General features: G+C 36.2%; 1 long non-coding RNA gene across 2 annotated transcripts in view; it reads right to left on the bottom strand.

Annotated features, from left to right (window-relative positions):
- Positions 1–1,210: 1,210 nt before the first annotated feature.
- LOC120497970 overlaps positions 1,211–19,227 on the bottom strand; it is a 42,352-nt gene continuing 24,335 nt past the window's right edge. For both annotated transcript variants that reach the window (XR_005626599.1, XR_005626600.1), the window contains exons 3-6: positions 8,406–8,532; positions 5,573–5,631; positions 3,896–4,037; positions 1,211–1,735 (exon numbers count right to left, since the gene is read on the bottom strand). This is a non-coding gene — a long non-coding RNA (uncharacterized LOC120497970). The remainder of the gene's footprint in view (positions 1,736–3,895; positions 4,038–5,572; positions 5,632–8,405; positions 8,533–19,227) is intronic.

The following is a 19,227-nucleotide window of genomic DNA, read 5'->3' as shown; positions in this document are numbered from 1 at the left end:
TAATGCAAAATACAGTTATGTGTTGGCTTAGAAATTACAACTTCTCTGCCAAAGGTTAATTCAGACTATTCATCCAAGATTAGTTGCAAGTTTTTAAAACTGTAAATAAATTCTTGTTCCTAAACAGCACAGGTTTTCAAAGCAGGGAGTTTAACCCGCAGCCTATAAAAGGAAAAGATTTAAAGCAGAAATGGGACATTTGACTTCTGCATATTTGGAACATTTAATCACTCTCTTGGTTATATGGAATAAGTTAGTCTGGTGGCTTTTTCTTCAGCTCCTTAGCAAAAGTACATTTATTTAATAGGGCCTTAATGCTTTTTAGTATGATTTGGAATTGAGTCCTGCACCTTTTACAGGCAACTGAAGAACTCTGCTTCAGGAGGGATAAGGTCCAAAGATTATAAGCACTTGAAGGCAGAGAGTCTAACTTCTTCTCCTGTTTGAACAATGGTGGGCATCTTTCATACTCATAATACAATATATTCACATACACATAATTGGAGAATTTTAGTCTTATTCTATTAGATACACAGAGCTCATCAAAACTTAAGTTGCTTTTAGCTGCAAACTCAGGGAAAAAATCTAAGGTATAAAAGTACTGTCTCAGGACTAACAGAAAGTGGTACTTACAGGACCTGGGTCTCAGACAGAAGTAATTTTGGCAGATTTGGCTACAAAACTTCAAAACACTGATGCTATTGAATCACCTCCTACTGTCTCTTTGCTGCAGACAACTAGCCACATAAAAACAAACTTCAGTCTTGCATAGTTTGATCTTAGCACACATTTACATTCACTGTCAGTTTAAGTCTATTATTTACATTGCCAATTACCATATTAAAATAAGCACATGCAGAGTTGTTCTGAAGAGAAAAAATGAAAGATAATTCACATCACTAAACTCTCACAAAAAGTCACACACACAACTACCAGAGGACCTTGTGTAATTTCACATCTAATTTTCACATTTCCCTCCCAGTCTTGAACTTTCTGTGGAGATTTCATAAGGGAGAATAAAATTTTAATCCTAGTTGGATTGTATGCAAATGTGGTTTTAATACGTTCACCTCTGACTCAAGTAGTCAAAAGCTTATTATTTACAATTTGATGCAAGTTTAAAATTAATTAATATAATAGATATTAATTAATTAATATATAATTAATTAATAGAATAGTTAATATAAATCTTGATGTCACTAGAGGAAAATTCTTATAGCTAAGGATGAGAGCATTTTGAGGCAATGGTGAATCAAGGTGTGGTGAGTACACAGGCAGTAAATAACCTATGCTACCACAGTCTGTGGGCCAAGGCATTCCTGCTGCTGGGTGCATCCTTTGACCTGAATGATTTTCCAGCCAAAGAGTTTGGATAGACCCTTGTATTCCCTCAAAAAGCCAGGCTGCTTGCACCATTACACTTGGTTGGCATCTTGAAGAGTCTTGTGCTGTGTTGCAAGGGATCAGGAGCACATTTACAGCTCTGAAGCCTCTCTGGCAGTAACCCTGCCTCCTGTTGACTCGTTTGACCTCTCTGCTCAGGAGCTGAGCGCTTACGTTCAGTTCAAATGGACAATTTCTCTGGTCTCTCACAGCTGGACTTTAGTCAGTAACACCTTGGTGAACACAAAGTCTGAACATTGCACAGTGTCCTCCAGAGAGGGGAAAGCTGTTGTTTCCATAGCAGAACTCCAGTTCACAGATTTATCTTCTGTCCAGCTCCCAAAGAGTTATCCTGCAGGACAAATGAAGCTCAAAACCTTAATGCACCTGGTGGAGAGCCTAATGCCAGACTACTGTTTTCTTGAAAGTGCATGTCGGGAATACCTTTTTTTTTCTGGGTCCATCTCTAGGCATTCATTATTACTCAGCACATACCAAAAAACAAGCAGCTTTCAGAAAAGAAGTTCAGTTTAGAGGGTCAGCAGACACTCTTTTTTTGTTGTTCCCTCTAGCAGCCCTAATTTTTCATCTGACAGCCAAATTAAAAGCTGTCTGGAGAAGAATAAATTTCTGTTCCAGCACTTGTAAATTAGAAATTGGAGGGGAAACCCTATGTGTGGCTATAATAAAGAATTCTTAACTTATCTATTTAGCTTTTTTAGACTATTTGGAGAGAATAAGTGACACTCATGAATTTCAAAAATCCAAATGCTCATTTGAAGGTCACAGCAATCAGGTACCCCATTGTACTGAACAGCGTGAACAAGACTAGTTACAAGATGGATTCTTTGAGTCATCCCATGAAAAGTAGCAGTCTGTTGAGCTTAATTTGGTACTTATATGAAGTAGTTCTGAAGTACACTGCAAATGACTTAAACAGATAAGGATTTTCTGTGAAGCTGCAAAGAACACAGCAACTTACCACATACAATGTTTTTGTGAGATTAATGAAAGGAAAAGAGGAAAATGCTGCATTTCCAGCACTGTCTCCTTTCAAGACTTCTTATCCTAGAAATAAGTTCCTTTTTCTAGTATTGTTTCTATTTCTATATTCTATAAGCTCTTATTAACATTGGTGAAATTTAGTTTTGAGCTGTCCTCAATGCACACTTATTCACATTCAATAGCACACATTGAAATTATATTCTGTTAGTTATTTGGTACTGACTGCATAAGCTTTTGGCACACAACACAGTGAACAAGAGATCTGCTGGTACTCTAATCCATAAAAATGCTTTTAAATGGAAAACTATAAAAATCCTCTTTTCTCTCTTTGTATTACAGATATGATGGGACTATTTCACTTGGATGGTGTTTTCCTTTCTCTTCTTACCTGAAAAGGGTTGGAGAAGGAAAAAAAAAAAGCTGCTGGGCTTTGGCAAATACGTCTTTACTTTAAAAATTTTTTATTCATTTAATAACAATTAAGTAGCTGTCCTCACAGTTACCTTGTGAGGTCTACCTTAGCCCATGCCTACCTGCTATTTATACAGAAATAATTAGCAGTTGTGGTTGTGTGCCTTAGATTCTGCTTTATCCCATGCTAATTTTCCTTTCCTGCTTTCTTTGGATTATATAATTTAAGCAATATTTCTTACTCCCTTCTACAAAAATGTGAGAGCTTGAATTAGCTGTGATAATGTGAGCCATAACAGAGAACCAAGGATCAGAAGGAGAACTTTACAGCTGAATGATCTGATTTGTCAGCATTTCTTTGGTACATCCAGGATGTCCTAAAGCACAAGGCATAGTAAGATACAGACACAGCTACACCAAGTGATATAAAAATCATTAGCAAAAGGAATTTTTGTGACCAGTTATTCTGTTAATGTTACCTAAATATGCAGCAAATAATCAATTCCACAGTTTCAATTGTGTTTTATGAGTCAGCTAAGGCAGCTTAGGACAGGACTCAAACAATGTTTATTCACATCTTTTGCAGCAATTATTATTTGCCCATTTCTAACTTACTTGCATGATGTTACATAACAATAGGTTGTTCTGTTTTTTGTTTTCTCTCAATTTTTAAGTAGACAGAAGTAGCACAATCTCTAACGTTTCTGAATAAAAAGCCTTTTATCTGATGATCACCCAAATATTAAGCATAGAACACAATACTTTTCTAGACCTGGGTTATCTATATTTTTCCTTTTTTTTAAGCAGCTGTTCCTCAAGAGACCTGCAATGTGCTTCATGACTTAGAAACACCAAGTATTAGGTCTCCATGGTTGAACTGTGTCAAACAGAATTCAGGTGGGACTGAACTGTGCAGCATAAGTGGAGAGCTCTGGAGCATTTCTGTACTCTACACAAAATTATTCTTACTTCTGTGAATGGCTAAAGGTACAAAGTTTCTCAAAAAAGCTTTGTCATGCAGCTCCTCCTTCAGTGCAATGTTATGTTCTATCACTTGACACTTCCTATACATTTACAAGCTTCAACAATCACTTACCTTTCTGTATTCTTCATTATCCATTTATTCTCTCCAGTTAACAGATTTCAGACAATTACTTACAAATTTCTTTTCTTTTGGTTACATAGCCAGCAACCAGCTGCTATGGGTTTTCTGTTTCACTCCAGATGGCAAGTACGCTCTACAGAACGGAAAGCAGTAAGATTTGAGAAAAAACAACTCCCTGATATGTCCAAATTCAGTGAATGTGGTTAAAGTTGTAACTCCAGCAGAGAAACCAGTCCCAAGCAAGACTGGGACAGGTAGCTAGGCTCCAGAGAGGGGAGCAGGGACATGGGCAAACTGCAGAGATTGCAGAGCTTTGATTTAACAAGCTGAGCAAAACCTGGTTACTGCTAATAAACATCTCTGATATATGCATCTCTTATGCAATTGTAAATTTAAATGCAGATTTAGACATTTAATTCTAGTATCTTCCTTACAGAAAAATATAATTGTGCATGTTGTGGGAGATGGAGTGCCATATGCTATAATATGCACAAAAAAGCCTAACTCTTAGGCCTCTACCTTGCCTAAGGATCCTCATCCTCAACTACACACATGGATGCTGGTACATTGTGTTACTGAACTGACAAAAACAGACACCGGATTAGCATAGAATGTGACCATAATGTACTTGGATTATGAGCAAGGCAGATTTTCCAAATGAAGATGCTGAAACAGACCTGGAAAAATGGAATTTTCCAGGTCTATTCTGATACAAAGGCTAAGATTAAAAACTGGGTTTGTGTATTGGCTTGAGGAAATTGCAGCATATGTCCAGAGCTAACTGCAGTCCATCAGTTTTAATATTCCTTCAAATCTTTTAACAAGAGGGACATCAAATGAATGCTCTGCATTTGGGTTTTTGAAAAATGCATAGCTTATGCTGTAGCATTCTGCAGAAATTTGCATCACTCACCATGATTTTCTTCTGTTTTCAAAATGTCTGGTAAATTAATTTTCCATTAATTTTCCTTGCTCATGTTCACAATCTTTAGCACTGTTTGGGTTATCTTTGTTGATAAAAGAATGGAATCTTGCAGAATATTACAAAGATATACAAAAAGTATTAGTTTTCCTATAGCAACCATATTTCATTTAGAACTTGTCATGCTGCAAATCTAAAGATATGACATAGTACACTGAAATCCATCCATAACACCCTCTCCTAATGATAACCTGATCAGAAATGTCTACAAAACCACCCCTACAACTACAGTCCTACAAGACTGCAACAGCTGGCAGCTGCTGCTGCATGGAGCCTGCATTTCTCACCCTTACAGAATCTTAATGGCTCTTTCTTTCATTTCTAGTACTGCATCTGCTACTTAATAACATGGGGCTTGGCAAGGTGAGGTGATGATTTTGGTAGTCCTCTGCAAGTACATTCGGTAACACAGAACAGAGTCTGTGATCCAAAGGAAGGATTTTTCCAGTACTCATTATTACCAACATTCTGTGCTGTGCTTTACATTATTTTAATGGGACCCAAAATATTTAAATTCTACCCTCCATGAGGAAGTTTCCCTGCACTAGGCACCTTTTTTTTTATTCTGAAAAGCAAGAATGAGACTTATTATAATAAGAGAAGATTTATTTTTTTAAATCATCTTCATTCATTGAAGGTTGCCTTAGAAACATAAAACCAAAAAAGATGATCCCTCCCACTCTCACCTCTTTCAGTTTCAGCTTTAGCTGGTTGATTCCAGGATTCTGGAATACACTTCCCAGGGCTAAAAACAGAGGAAAGAAAATGAGCTTGTATTGCCAATCTTTCAGATTAAAAGTTCTTTGTCTTTAGGGAAACATCAGGTGAGGGGCAACACATTTCTACCATAATTCCAGAAATCTTTACACAATGGACTCCAAGCTTGTTGGCTTTTTCCAAGTGCAATATTGATATCAGTTGTTGTCTCTTTACTGCTGAGATTTCTTTTTTACAAGAAGCTGATTTTCCTGCCCTGTTCTTCCATATATCATCCTCCTTTTCACAAACAGAATTCCCATTACAGTGGCTCCCAGAACTATGAAATGGGGTCTATCCACTTTCAAGCTTGCCCTTTTCCTCTCTCAATTACATATTCTATATAGCTCTTCACAGTCCTTAGAAATTCTTAGAGCAGAGACTGTTTAAACAGGTCTTTTTTCTTATGCTTCTTTCTTAAAACAAAATCTAACTGGTTTTCCATTTTGAAAAACATTTTAACAACTTCAAAACCGTTGTGAAATCTCCAATACAGTTTTCTGGTGAAAGACTCTCTAGTCACAGTAGTTCATAACCTAACTTACAAAATCCCATATCATAAACACTAATTGAATTCTAGTTCTTATATATAGCAATATCTTTACTAAAGATCCTTGAAGCTCTTATTTTCACTCATGCTGCTGATTCGACTCAAAGTTAGCAATGGAGAAAATGGCAGCAGTCCCTCATCAGCTTCAACAGAAAAAGTTCTCAATTCAGGTCAAGAACTAGATAGAATTTTCCTGCTAGTCACCTCCTGAAGAGTTCATGTTTATATAGATTATGTCAATATTCATTCACCCTTACAGTTACCTTTTGGGAATTACTTGCTTGCAAGGTAACATCAGTGGAAATCCAGACAGCAGTAACATGAATAACTCAAAACTTCAAATGAGGAAAGGAATCTAACAAATCCATGTCTTGGTGAGATTCATTAACATTTTCCAATAGAATTGAAGCATGCAATGACATCCTAACAGGTCTGTCAGAAGCCTTTAATCAATTTTACCACTTAATCCATATCAGAATGTGTGTACAGCTTTTCTTGCAACAGCAGTATTCTTCAACAAATGTCAAGGCTCAGGTCCTCAGCAGATCTTACCTACTTCTATCTCATGGGATCTGATCCTACATGCAGGCACCACAGACCTTCAAGGAAGACCAGGGCACTTCCAAAATGCCATCTAAGCACAGAGGAGCTGAGCAGGTACTGCTAATGCCCCATAGTTCTGGATACCTTGAAGTTCAGGATACCTTAAGTATTGAGGTATTCATTATTTAAGAGTCTAGTTTGAATTTGACAATGTGAACCCATTTATCTATTTCATACAGATCTAGATTCTCAATGCAGAGAACATATTTACGAAGTTAGAAAAATAAAATAAATGCTTTTTGACGTGCAAAGTGGCTAAATTGACACTGGTATATTCAGATACACAGAAACAGGAAAGCCATGAGAATATGCAGAGGAAAATGATCCCTCTTTCGCCAGTGCACAGCCTTAAGACTCCCTTTAGTACTATGTTATGCAACATTAAATAATATCCTTTTATATAAAAATACAATAGTAAAATATTTTCCTCTGTCTTTCCTGCCTCAGTTTTTGCAGTGCTTAATACTGAGTGCCTGATGTCCAAAAGACATGATATTAGAATATCTTTCTGTGCATGTGTTTGGCCCTGTGGGGTGCTTAAAGCAGAAAAAATCCTGGATCTTCATCAGACCTTACAGAGCAATTCTTTAGACTGACTACAAAATATTCTCCAGTGTCCTCAAGATGAAGAATGAGTTATCAACATTGTTCCTATGGGATGTTGTCCTTTTTTGATACACAGAAGTTTGTCTCTATAGATTTCAGTGCTGTGCTTACCTATCCTACAGCAGCTCTAACTCTCAGGTATCAGACTAAAGCAACCTCAGACCATATATTTGGATATATCCAAGTATTTGCCAAATCCTGTTGACACAATTCTACACACATGAAATTGAGCTGTGGACTCTCACATTGTCATTTTATATAAAACCATTTATAGAGAGAGAACATAATTGATGCAAAATCAGAATGCTTATGCAAACATAAGTTTGTAGTTCTACATCTCTACAAAATTGGAATTCAAAACTTACAAGATTAAAAGTTTTTCAGCATAGAAATGCTCATCCTTCCCTCCAAGAAATGAGGGCAGTTTTTTATTCAGGCTTTTTGGAACAGCTTGTCTATAAAGCTTTTTCCAGGTTTCCTAGAAACCTAACCATGCAGATGGTCAGATCTCCTGTAGATAAAAGGTCTAAATTTACTAAGGATGAGTGAGTATAACCAATTCTGGTGCATTAACTCCCCAGACAACCCTATTTTTAAGGCAATTTAAAAAGTAAAAGTCCAGAGCCACCACCTCTGCACTCCTTGGTTCTTTGCCAGCAACAGGTCAGCATAGCTACCTCATCATCTACCAGAAGCTCAGTTTCTTTCTGCTCTTTCTCTTCCATTTAATAAAATAAAATTTAAACAAACCAAGAAACAATGGGTTTTCCCTGCTTGTTTTGCTAGTGTGAGGTCTACTTTCTGTGGTGTGCAGTAACAAGGGAAGATGCATAGCTTAGCTGTTTGTGTATTCCATTTTGTTTGAACACAAACATTTGTAAACATTTATTTTCCCAGCGACCTCATGTCTTTCAAAAAAAGACAGTTCTAAATCCTAATCTGACAAAAGGTTTGTGGTCAACCCAAAAAAATGGACATGCAATGTTTTTAACACCCATCTTTACCTCAAACTGATTACCATGACTGTTGCCTTTTACTGCAGAATATAATTGTGAAAGGAATGCTCACAATAAACCAGAGTTCTTATCGTCAGCTGTAACTGATGCTCAAAGCATGCCATGAAGAAGAGAACTGCAAGAAAGGAAGAAATACAAGTCAAAAATCTCATATAAATGCTAATGTACTTATGTACTAAAAATCTAGCAAAAGATAAAATAAAAGACGTGACATCATTTCCAGACCAGAAGGCCGAATAGTTGCTTATTACTTTTAGACAGGAAATGGCCTTACAAAATAAAAAAAGGATTTTACTCCCTGTGCCCCATTTCTCTTTATTGTTTAATTAACTTAGATATTAGACTGGGGTGATACATGCACTAGGTTTTAAAACCTAATATTTGCCAAAATATTAGTTGTGTGTAATTTAACTGTCAAAAACCAGAAACAGGATGTGTTATATGTGTACTTTTGGCAGCTTGGCCATCTAAGAGCTAAAAAAGAGAAAAGAAGCTGGTAAACCCATGAGTGAGAATGGAATCAATTACGACTCTTTGTTCAAGGTAAGAATTTCTAAATCAGCTCCATTTTTAACAGTCATTTAAATATGCAATATCCAATCTGGAAGGCAAAAAGTTCTCAGAAAAGAGCACAAGCAGACAGCTGTTTAGGAACACTCAGGAAAAGTATTTTAGTTAAACCAAAGCAAACCATTTAGTCTGCTTTCCCCATTAGACCCCATCAGACCACCATTTTCTCTCCTTTTTATTTCCATTTAAATTATATTTATTTTACTTTCCTTCAGTTCAAATAAAAGATTGCCAAATAAAATGTATTATTGTCTGTAGGTTTTACAGACTGCAAAAAAAATTCTAAATTATTATCCTGAGGAGGCATCTTCTCAAAAAGAAGCAGTAAATGATCCTTTCTAGGTTCATATTTTGCTAATTTTTGATAAAACCAGATAAAATTAGTAATGACAAGATGAAAGAAGGAGAACAATTTTGCTTTCTTTTAATACATCATATATACATATATTACAGTGAGCTCCTTTGATACAGCTGGATCTACAAACATCAAAAGCTCTGCATTTTTCTCTGTCAGGTCAGAGTGGACTTGGCAGCTGCAGTGGCCACTAGCCTGGATAATTTCTTGAGTGTAAAACCTAAACAAAACAAAAAAATCCACCACAAATGAGGAAAAAAGAGGGAAAAAAAAATCAAAGATACTCTATTACACAGGTCAACAAAATATTCACTGGGGAGTACTAACATTATTGTGCAAGTACATTCCAAAGTATATACACTGCTCTTGGGTTCAGCATTTAACTTAAAAGTAGAGAAATGTACAGTAGATTGTGGCTGATCTACAATTTGGCTACAGAGATGCCCAAATACTGACTTCTCCTACTTGGATACACCTGAAAGAGAACCAACAGTAGCCCCCACCTTAGAGTGTGTGCATTTAAGGCAGTCATCATGCAGCTGCTTGAACTTCCTGACTCCAGAGGAATCCAAATTGTGCTGCTGGCAGAAATTCCTGTGTCAGGTGCAGGTTCTCTGCATCCAGAGCCAGGGCTCAGCTTTTTATTGGCTTTATATATATATATATAAAGCTCTTATACCTAGCACTGTTATGAATACTTCTTTTTAACTATTATAGCAGCTCCTGATGCTGTGCCCTCTGACAGAAACATACCTTCTTCCCCTCTTATACTGATATAAACCCTGGGGTCCCAAATCCTGGTGGATGCACAGACTCATATCCTTCCCTCATCACTGTCTAGCGAGTGTCTAGTAATTCATCTAAAGGGAGAAATTAATGCATTGCTCATAGTAACAACAGAAATTACTCTGGCAGTCAAGGGAAAATTGGAATATAATGCACACACAGAGCAAAGGCAGAGGGTGGAATGGCATATTCTAAGCTTGCAATTATAGAATTATTTTCAGCTATATCCCCAAGAAAATATACAATATGCATAGACCACCTGATGCAGCAAGGAGTAGTGTAGACAGTGAGAGTTGGACAGAAACAGCAGAGAGATGAGCTACAGGCTACAGGCGAGAGTTGAAAACAAACAGAAAAACCCTCAAAAAAGTCTTTGTTCCCACAATTCAGATGTGAAAATAATATTTTATTGTTCTTCCCATTTATGATTTTTATGTCAAATATATTTCTGATCACCACAAATGTCTCAGACATAAATTTATGTATGAATGCCCATACATGTATTTCCAGCTTCACAAAGGAACCTCTTCTGCATAACAACAAGAATTTTCTTAGATGCCTATAAAAGTTACCTAACTATCCATTATTTCCCTTTTCTTTGGTGTTTCTTAGTTGGTTTAGTATCTATTTTATCATCTCACTGAGTAAAATAGAGTTGTGTGTATTACTCTTATTCTGAAGGAACTTACATAAAGGGATTGGGAAAATAATAAAACTATTCATTAGCAATTCTAAACATTCTTATTCTGAAGAAACCTTACATAAAGGGATTGGGAAAATAAAACTATTCATTAGCAATTCTAAACATACACAAGGTTTTACAATGGTATTAAGTAAAAAAATAAATATGTTTTAATTTATATAAATATATATTTATATAAAAATAATATATTAAATACAAATTAAAAATAAATTAAATTACAAAATCTAACACACTAAGGTTTTTTTGGATCATGTCCCATGGCCTCTCACTCTGTGTACTGACTGTAAAGGGCTTTTTCTTCAATTTCTCTATCAGCAAGCAGAAGTACAGTTTGTGCACAAACACTTCTTCCTCTCAACCTCTCCATTTCTTTTTTTTTGTCGTTTTTTTTGTTTGTTTGTTTGTTTTTTTCTCCATTTAAAAAGCTCAAATTCCTCCCAGGACTACATTAGGAAAGAGGGATACCTACCCAAAACTGGTGCCAGTTCTTTATTCACAGAACAACTTGAAGGTTTATATTCTTTTTTGGAATATAAACTGCTTCCACCTCTTTAGAAATGCTAATGTCCCATGGCTGGATGAGCCATGGTCATCTGCTGTCCTCAAACAGCTGTTTCTCTAAGTTCTAAATAAATTATTAGCCCACAGAGACACAAAATATTCTTTCCTGCATCACACAGCAGTGTTCAAATTTCAGGGTGAAGACTTTCCACACAATTAATCATGTATTTCATGGGAGCATGCACACTGAATCATATTTTGTACGAGTTTATGAACTGGATCAATGCACACAGCTGACTTACTACAGGATCTTGAGTGACCTTTTGAGTTCAGTCACTGAGGAGCCAGTTGGACTTTGAAGGAAAAGTCACAAGTGATTTTTGGAATAATGGTCAAAGCATTAAATCCTACAATAAAGGCATATCTTAACCTTTTCCCTTTCCTGTCCATTGGAAATAAAATAAGAAAATCAGAAAAATAGCTGAACAAGATAGGCCTTATCCATATTTCTAAGCAAGATGAAAACTGAAATTTGCAGGAAATACTGGGGTTTAATTTGGAATATAGTAGAAACTTGGTAGCCATAATTCTCCTTATCACATGAACTATAGTTATGCTCCTAGACTTTTATCTGTTCATTGAGAAAGCAGTAAATTATGAAATAGGCTTTGTTCTTAATAAATATTCATAACCTCAGGCATTGAACAGTACAGGCAGAATCCTGTGCTGAGCATCCCTTCAGGTCCTGGGATATGAGTACTTCAGAATACAGAGTGAGCAGGGAGAGTTTATTTTAATTCCTCTGCAGTATTGTATTTTGCTTTTGAAACAATATAAAGAGTTACAAGAATCAAAAATTACTACTGCTTTTATGTCAAAAACTGTGGAATCTGATTTTAAGTAGCAGAGTTTATGGGGTGTGGCAGTGATGAATAAGGCAGGTGCTTGCCCTCATCTGAAAAAATGTCATGATACATCTGTGGCAACTAGGCAATATTTCAGACACCATCAATAATTTTTCATGGTCTTTACTGGTTTTTTTCCCTACTCAGCCAGGCCACAAATAGCTTTTGCCATTTTCTGACCTGGTCAGAAGCAAGCACAATGAGAGAAATCTGATTTTTCATTTTCTCATACTCTTATCTCTCACAGGCTTCAATGTTTACATTCTAATTACAAAATAAAGAGACGCCAATAATTTGTTTCATCTTGGTGAACATTCAAGCATTTCAGTTTCCAATTTTAGCTGTTTTCTACCATAGAAAACACCATCATTCCCACCATCTGAAAAGACATACTGTCTTCTAGTTTTAAAATGCTATTGAAGAATAGAAGTCATGAATAAGATTATAGTGAGATATGCTTTTAAGGCAAGTTAGAGAAAAATAAGACTTCCAACATATTCCTGTAAACGTTTTGCCCATGTAAGTAATAAATATATTCTAATTGAAAAGTAAATTGCTTAATGTTCACCTTATTGACAGCATTTTTGTGTCAAACTACTTCAGGATTCACCCTTTAAAGATCTTTCATAAACTGACACATATTGGGTTGAGCTAATCCTTGCATACATGCCCTATTTCCTACACTGCTGAGGAAAAAAATCAAAATCTCTCACTTCATAGAATATTGGATCTTACTGTATTCCTGTTAATCTTGTCCTTGCAAAAGGACCCATTCCATCAAATTGTGCAAATAAAGAATATAAAAGAAAAGAGGGTAATTACTGTTCCACTACATTGCATCAGTGTAGCCTTTGTATCCCTCTCATTGCAAGAGATTTTAAAGGCTGGTTAGGAAGGCAATTGGAAATCTAACATCCTTCAAAGCTATATGTCTATTGCATCCTCCAAACCTAGTCCTGTGCACAATTTTGTTCTTCCAAACATTTGGGAAAAAAAAAAAAAAAGATATTTTTTGTTCCTAATGGGACCAGGTAGTAAAAGAGAATAGGAAACAAAGTCATTAAGAAAAAAAAAAAAAGCAATAGTTTTGGCAAGTATATCAGATGACTAATTAAGTGCACTCTTTGTTCAACAGTGCAAAGAAAAGTTAATTCCTGAAGGTTTTTTGCTGGGAGGCATTGTGTGGTATCTCCAAAATATGTGGGATAAGGGTGGGGGCTGAAGTATGGAAGTGATCCAAAGAGAGTTAGGGATTAGATTCCTGAGAGATTGCAAGAGTCATCTAGGGTTAATAAAAAGAACAAAGTGAGGGAAAACATTGCCTGTAATGAAGTCTATTGATTATGAAACTGCCTCCAAAGGGAGCAGTGTTTGCCTTTTAAGAACACAACCAATGAAAGCATTAAAGACAGCTTGTAAAAGGACACAGCTGAACTAACAGAGAATGGTACTTGACCTGGGGAGAGTTTTAGCTTTTTAAATTTTTATGCATAGTGTGGTATTTGTACATGAGTACAAAATGTAATCAGTGTTATTACCTGTCCCTACACAAATGTCAATGCCATTCTCTGCAGGTGCCAGCTGTGGTCTGCTGAAACTAGCTACCCATCCCATCAATTAAATGTTTGCAACAGCTATAGACAAATTCAGTGTTCCACATTTGGTTTAGTGCCTTGAAATGAGGATTACTGTATAAAGCTGTATTTTACCTTGAAAACCAAGTGACTTTGTAAGTCACTGAACTCCAGATTCCCTACAACCAAAGTTGCTGTATCATAAGTGTTTCAAACAGTCATACAAATTACATCACCTGTAGAAAAAGATCAAGTCCCCACTGACTAGGGGGAATGCATGGTTCAACTTCCGTCTAAACCAAGCCAGTTTTTGTTCCAATATACCCACAGAGGTTTAATCTGCAAAATTATCTACTCGGTTCCTGGCAAAGAAACAAAATAGGTTTTGGTGGGGAAAACCAACAAACTCATTGAGAAGTTACAAAAATTAATTGTATAAGACAACTGTGTGGGTTTCTAGTCAATGTTACTAAAATACATATATAAGAAGTCAAAGCATGCACCAAGGTGTTTGAATATTTAATATCTTTCGAGAGATAAAAGGGTAATAATTATGTTCCCTCACTGCATCTACCCTCTCCCCAAAATGAATCTTTATGTCTAGCCACTCCTTGATCCTTATTTTCCCAAAACAATGATTTTGGGATGTCCTCAGCAAAGACTTAGAATTTTAGCAGCCTTATGATCTACACCAGAAAAACATGTTATACACAGATGGAAAATACATAGAAGAAAGCAATACCTAGCTTATTATTATTTTTATAAAAAAATCGGTAATGTTGAAGAACACATTTTGTCTCAGCCACAAGTGATCACAGCAAGGAAAACAAGCAAACACAAAAAACTCCAAACAAAAACTAAACAAATCAGATGTGTACGGTTCCAACTCAAGTGTCAGAGAACTTACTAAAATGGCAGTGGGTACTAAAACCTACAGGCTCAAATTATTTCCTAATATTCCATTAATGACTTTAAGTAAAAACAAAATAAACAACCAAAAATATTCACGAAATAAATCTCGGTCAACCCTATTTTATTGTATGTTTGGTTTGCTATTTTCAATGTCATAAACTGCAACTACCTTTCTACATAGGTTTTGATCAAGTTCTCCTTCTCACCTTCACTCATATCATTACCTTACTGCTTTGTATCTGAAGTTTAAAAATCAGTGGTCTGCTGAAACAGTGTGGAGAAAACATCTGGTTGTAGAATAAGATTTAGGTCCTCCACACCTGAGATACACAAACTGTGATGATTTGCCACTATGGCCTCTAAAAATCAAGTCTTCAAACATTTGGTACAAAGACATGATATTTCTTTGTAGACTTCTACAACACAATTTAAAGAAATGTTCCAGGCCTCATTTCCAAAGTATTATAGCTGACCTTTTGGATGTGCCATGATTGTTGCAAAAGCTGCTAAAGCTGAGAGAATTTGTATGATTTGTTTAGAGATAGTTGAGAAAAATCAGTCATTGAAACTAATATGAAACTCCATGCTTAACTATGCAAGTATGATGAACTAGAGCAATCGTTCCAATAGAAACAGAAAAATGTGGTGGTACAAAATGATTAGGAATCTATAATCTTCTAAAAGAAAAAAATAAAGCGAGTGCCACTCAGAATTTCTATGTTGCCAGACAATTAACCCTCAAAGGAGATCTGTACTACCCTCAACAAAGCTTCACTTAACATCTCCAGAGAACAAAATCAATTCCAAAATGGAGCTACATGTAACTGAACTTGTTGCCTTCCAGTCACTCAGTAACTCCCTACAAATAGTGCAGAGCCCTTTGTGGAATTAGGGAAAAATCAGCCATGAAAGGCATGAATTTCACAACCATGGAGCACATGGATCGCTCATTATTGCTATAATCATATCAGAGCAGCAGTAAATCCCTGGTTGGAAGTGCAGATCCAATGATACTAGAGTGCATATTGATTCTGGCTGTTTGCTGGAGATAGAAGTGAAAGCCTTGGAGCGAGCAAACTAAGACCGTACAAAGTAATATTTAAACTAAAGAGATTTTAATATCTTAGTTAATTGTTGGGAATATTTATACAGTATTAATTATTCCTAAATACAGTTATTTTATATATTATCTGAATGGAACTTTATTGCATAGTTTCGTTAGCTAACTTTTAGTTAATTTATACCTGAAGGGAGGGAAAGACTTTCACCAAACACTGTTTTCCCAACAAACACAAACCTCTGTGTGTCAGTCTTTAGCTTCACGACCTGAGTATTGTCTTTTGAAAGGAAGGAGAAATAATTCTGTTTTACCTTCTTTCAAGCACCAGATCTTACTATAAGAGTTATCAGTTTCTCATTTGTGCCTGACACTAAAAACACAGCAGAAGGACAGAGCTAATTTTCTCATGTTTATTATTCTTATTTTTCCAACAGAGACATTGGATTCAAGCATTTTCATGCTTCAAGTTACATGTGAATATGCACTGTCTTTTTGAAATATATTTGAGTAGAGGTAAAGATGGTCAATATTCAAAACACTGCATCACACTGGATTACCAGGAGCATCCCACCCTATGCAACAATTAAACACAAAGAGTTTTCTCCTGTTGAGGAAACCCCAAGAACTTCTGTCTTTTAAGAATAGATCAGGCCATGCATGCACAGAAGCAGGGGCCCCATTTAGAATTATATTACCAGAAAGAAAAAAGAAAGTTTTTTTGAGCTAGAAGGTAAGACTCACTTTAGTGCTCCTGAATAAAAAACAGTGCCTAAACATGGTAATCAAGTCTTAACAGGACTTGCCTAAACTTCTTCCCTTATTCTGTGGTCTTTGTGGTCCATAACTATTCTAGAAAAGGATGATATCACTGTGGAAGCAGCATATTTTTCTCTCTGTGCCTCTATATAGGCAGACATTTGTGGAGAATATTCTCTTCTGTTAAAACTAAGATTTCCTTTCTTCATCTTCTAAAAATGTTCAATATTGAAAAAGGTGGATAAAGGATGGTGAAATTCATCTTCAGCAGTACCCAGCCCAAGATAACACATTCAAATCCTATAGTTCTTAGATTTTCAACAATATTATTCCTCTAAAAAGAAGGATAAAAACAACCAAACAAAACCAAGAGTGAAAGTCAAACCTCAAAAAAATTATATTTTTTTCTCTGTTTGTTTGTTCAACATCATAAGCAAGACAACTACTATTTAAGTCAAACGTGGTAACTAGATGTATTGTGTATGAATATATACCCAGCCTAACATTAAAAGCATACTCTGCAGCAGCTACAATATTTTAAGCCATTACCAGTGGATCTTTCTTCAAATATATCTTCTAAGTCTTCCAGTAATTACTACTTGTATGCAACATACCATTTTTCTGTCTCGTTAAGAACACAATAGTATAATTAGGTCTGTTGCAACACCCCAAACTGTTTAGCATAACTTGCTATAAAAGATATAAAAAAACCAAAAAAACCCTCTTTTTCTCCAGTACAGGATTAAGACACACTGGGAACACACTTTAAAACAAGACCATATCTCATAGATACACCTAAGCCAACAATATGTGGCTACATCAGTTATTTGTGTCAATAACATCTTATGTGCCCAGAAGACAAATTACAGACTTCACAGAATATGTGTTATGTGTGTGGTGACATTTAATATAAATGAAATTACTCAGTCAAAGTGAACAGCTGCTGTGCAACCTCTTGAACTGGCTAAAACATGAGTGGCTCTTTAGTAACCATCCAGTCAAATGTGCTTCACTTAAGGCCCAGTAAACTGCATATCAGTTGAGATAGCTGAATTCTCTGCAAAGTATCTAGCTTTTCTATTCTAGCTGTCCTTTCTTTTCCATGGCATTTCATCCATTCTCTAAAATTTACCACTAAGACAGAAAGAGGCACTGGAAGAAAATTCAAAAGCAACTGCAACAATTGTGAGATAAGGTGTCACAGAACCCTGAATTCCTAGCACTGATGCTGGGGTAGAAAGACTAAGCAAGCTAGGAAGCTATGAATCCAAGCTATAAAGCAAAAATTAGTCTAAAGATTTTCACAAATATCTTTATTTTCCAGCTGTAAGCTAAAATCCTGTTTGCAAATATTTGATATACAGATACTTCTGTTTTATTGTTGAACTTGTCTAAAGATAGGACAGGGAGGAGGAGGAAGATGAGACTTGAATCAGAAGAAAACTGAAATTCTTAATAGCATCCAAGGGCTAAGGAGTGTTTCCTGTCAAGGATCAGCCTGCAAAGAGTCCAGGTGGGAATTGTACTACCCATGACAGTTTCTGGGAAGAAGCTCCCTCAGGCAGGTATAAGTCAATAAATATTCTATTGCAAAGGAAAGGTGGTTGAGAGACACACCAACAGTTGTGGGTGAACTGCGTGTTATTATAACCCCTGGCAAAACGAAGCTGACAAATGTTTTCACTCCCAAAAGGATGGCATGCATCCAGCAGAAAATACTAAAAATGTTAAAAACCCTGGAAGGAACAGGAACACCAATATGTATATTTCACATCTGAAATCCACTTCCAGTCTCTTATCTGTAGCCATTGAATGGACATGGCTTGTATTTTCTTGATGGCATTATTCCAGTGAGCAACTTTATTGGCAACAGAAGTGACAATCTTTAGAGCAGTGATTAGAAATGACACAAAATAATTTTTTAATAGAGCTCTAAAAGTTGGAAAATAGCAGCAGTAAGATCATTCACAATCACTGATCATATTGCTTTTGCCAAATAAATACTTAAATTACTTCATACTTTAATTAAAAGGAGCTAGTTAAGCAGAGGAATATGCTATCACTCACAGGAAAGGTTCTGAAGCAGCTGGTAGCACAGCGCTGTGCCACTGAGATTTAAACTGCTCAGCCACACCTGGCTGATTCACCCTCTTGTCCCTCAGGTTCCACTGACACTACACTCCTGCCTGACTCGTATGTTTGGCAGTTTTGCTACTTTCAGCTGTTGAGAGATGACAAGTTGTTTCAGCTGCCATCCAGCTGGTTTTGAGTCCCCTGAATTTTCCTTCAAACGATCAAACCCTTGACACATAAGATGTCCAAAATCCTCAGAAAGCAGATTCTGACCTGAACTGAAATCATCATTCCGTCCCATCAGCAACTGTTGCAGGAAATGTCTCTTCTGAATTAAACTCACATGCCACTTTGGCTTGGCCATCTCTAACACCTTCACAGGAGCATGTATGTAAGACCTTTCAAACATACATACAGAATGTAATATACACCATTTTCTTCCTGGAGAGAAATTTGGGAGGCAAGAGGGAAGAGAAAGAAAAGCACCACATGAGAGAGTAGTCATCTTGATTAACCCAAAATGAGCTGATGCTCAGATAGTGTGGTACAGAAAATAACGGTGCAAAGTACAAAGAATAGGGGCAAAAACGTTTTTCAAAATGTGTATTTTAAAAA

This window comes from Passer montanus, unplaced genomic scaffold (assembly GCF_014805655.1).
Source record: "Passer montanus isolate IOZ18808 unplaced genomic scaffold, ASM1480565v1 scaffold14, whole genome shotgun sequence".
In the NCBI taxonomy this organism is placed as follows: domain Eukaryota; kingdom Metazoa; phylum Chordata; class Aves; order Passeriformes; family Passeridae; genus Passer; species Passer montanus.
This window is presented reverse-complemented; position numbering and strand designations above follow the sequence as displayed.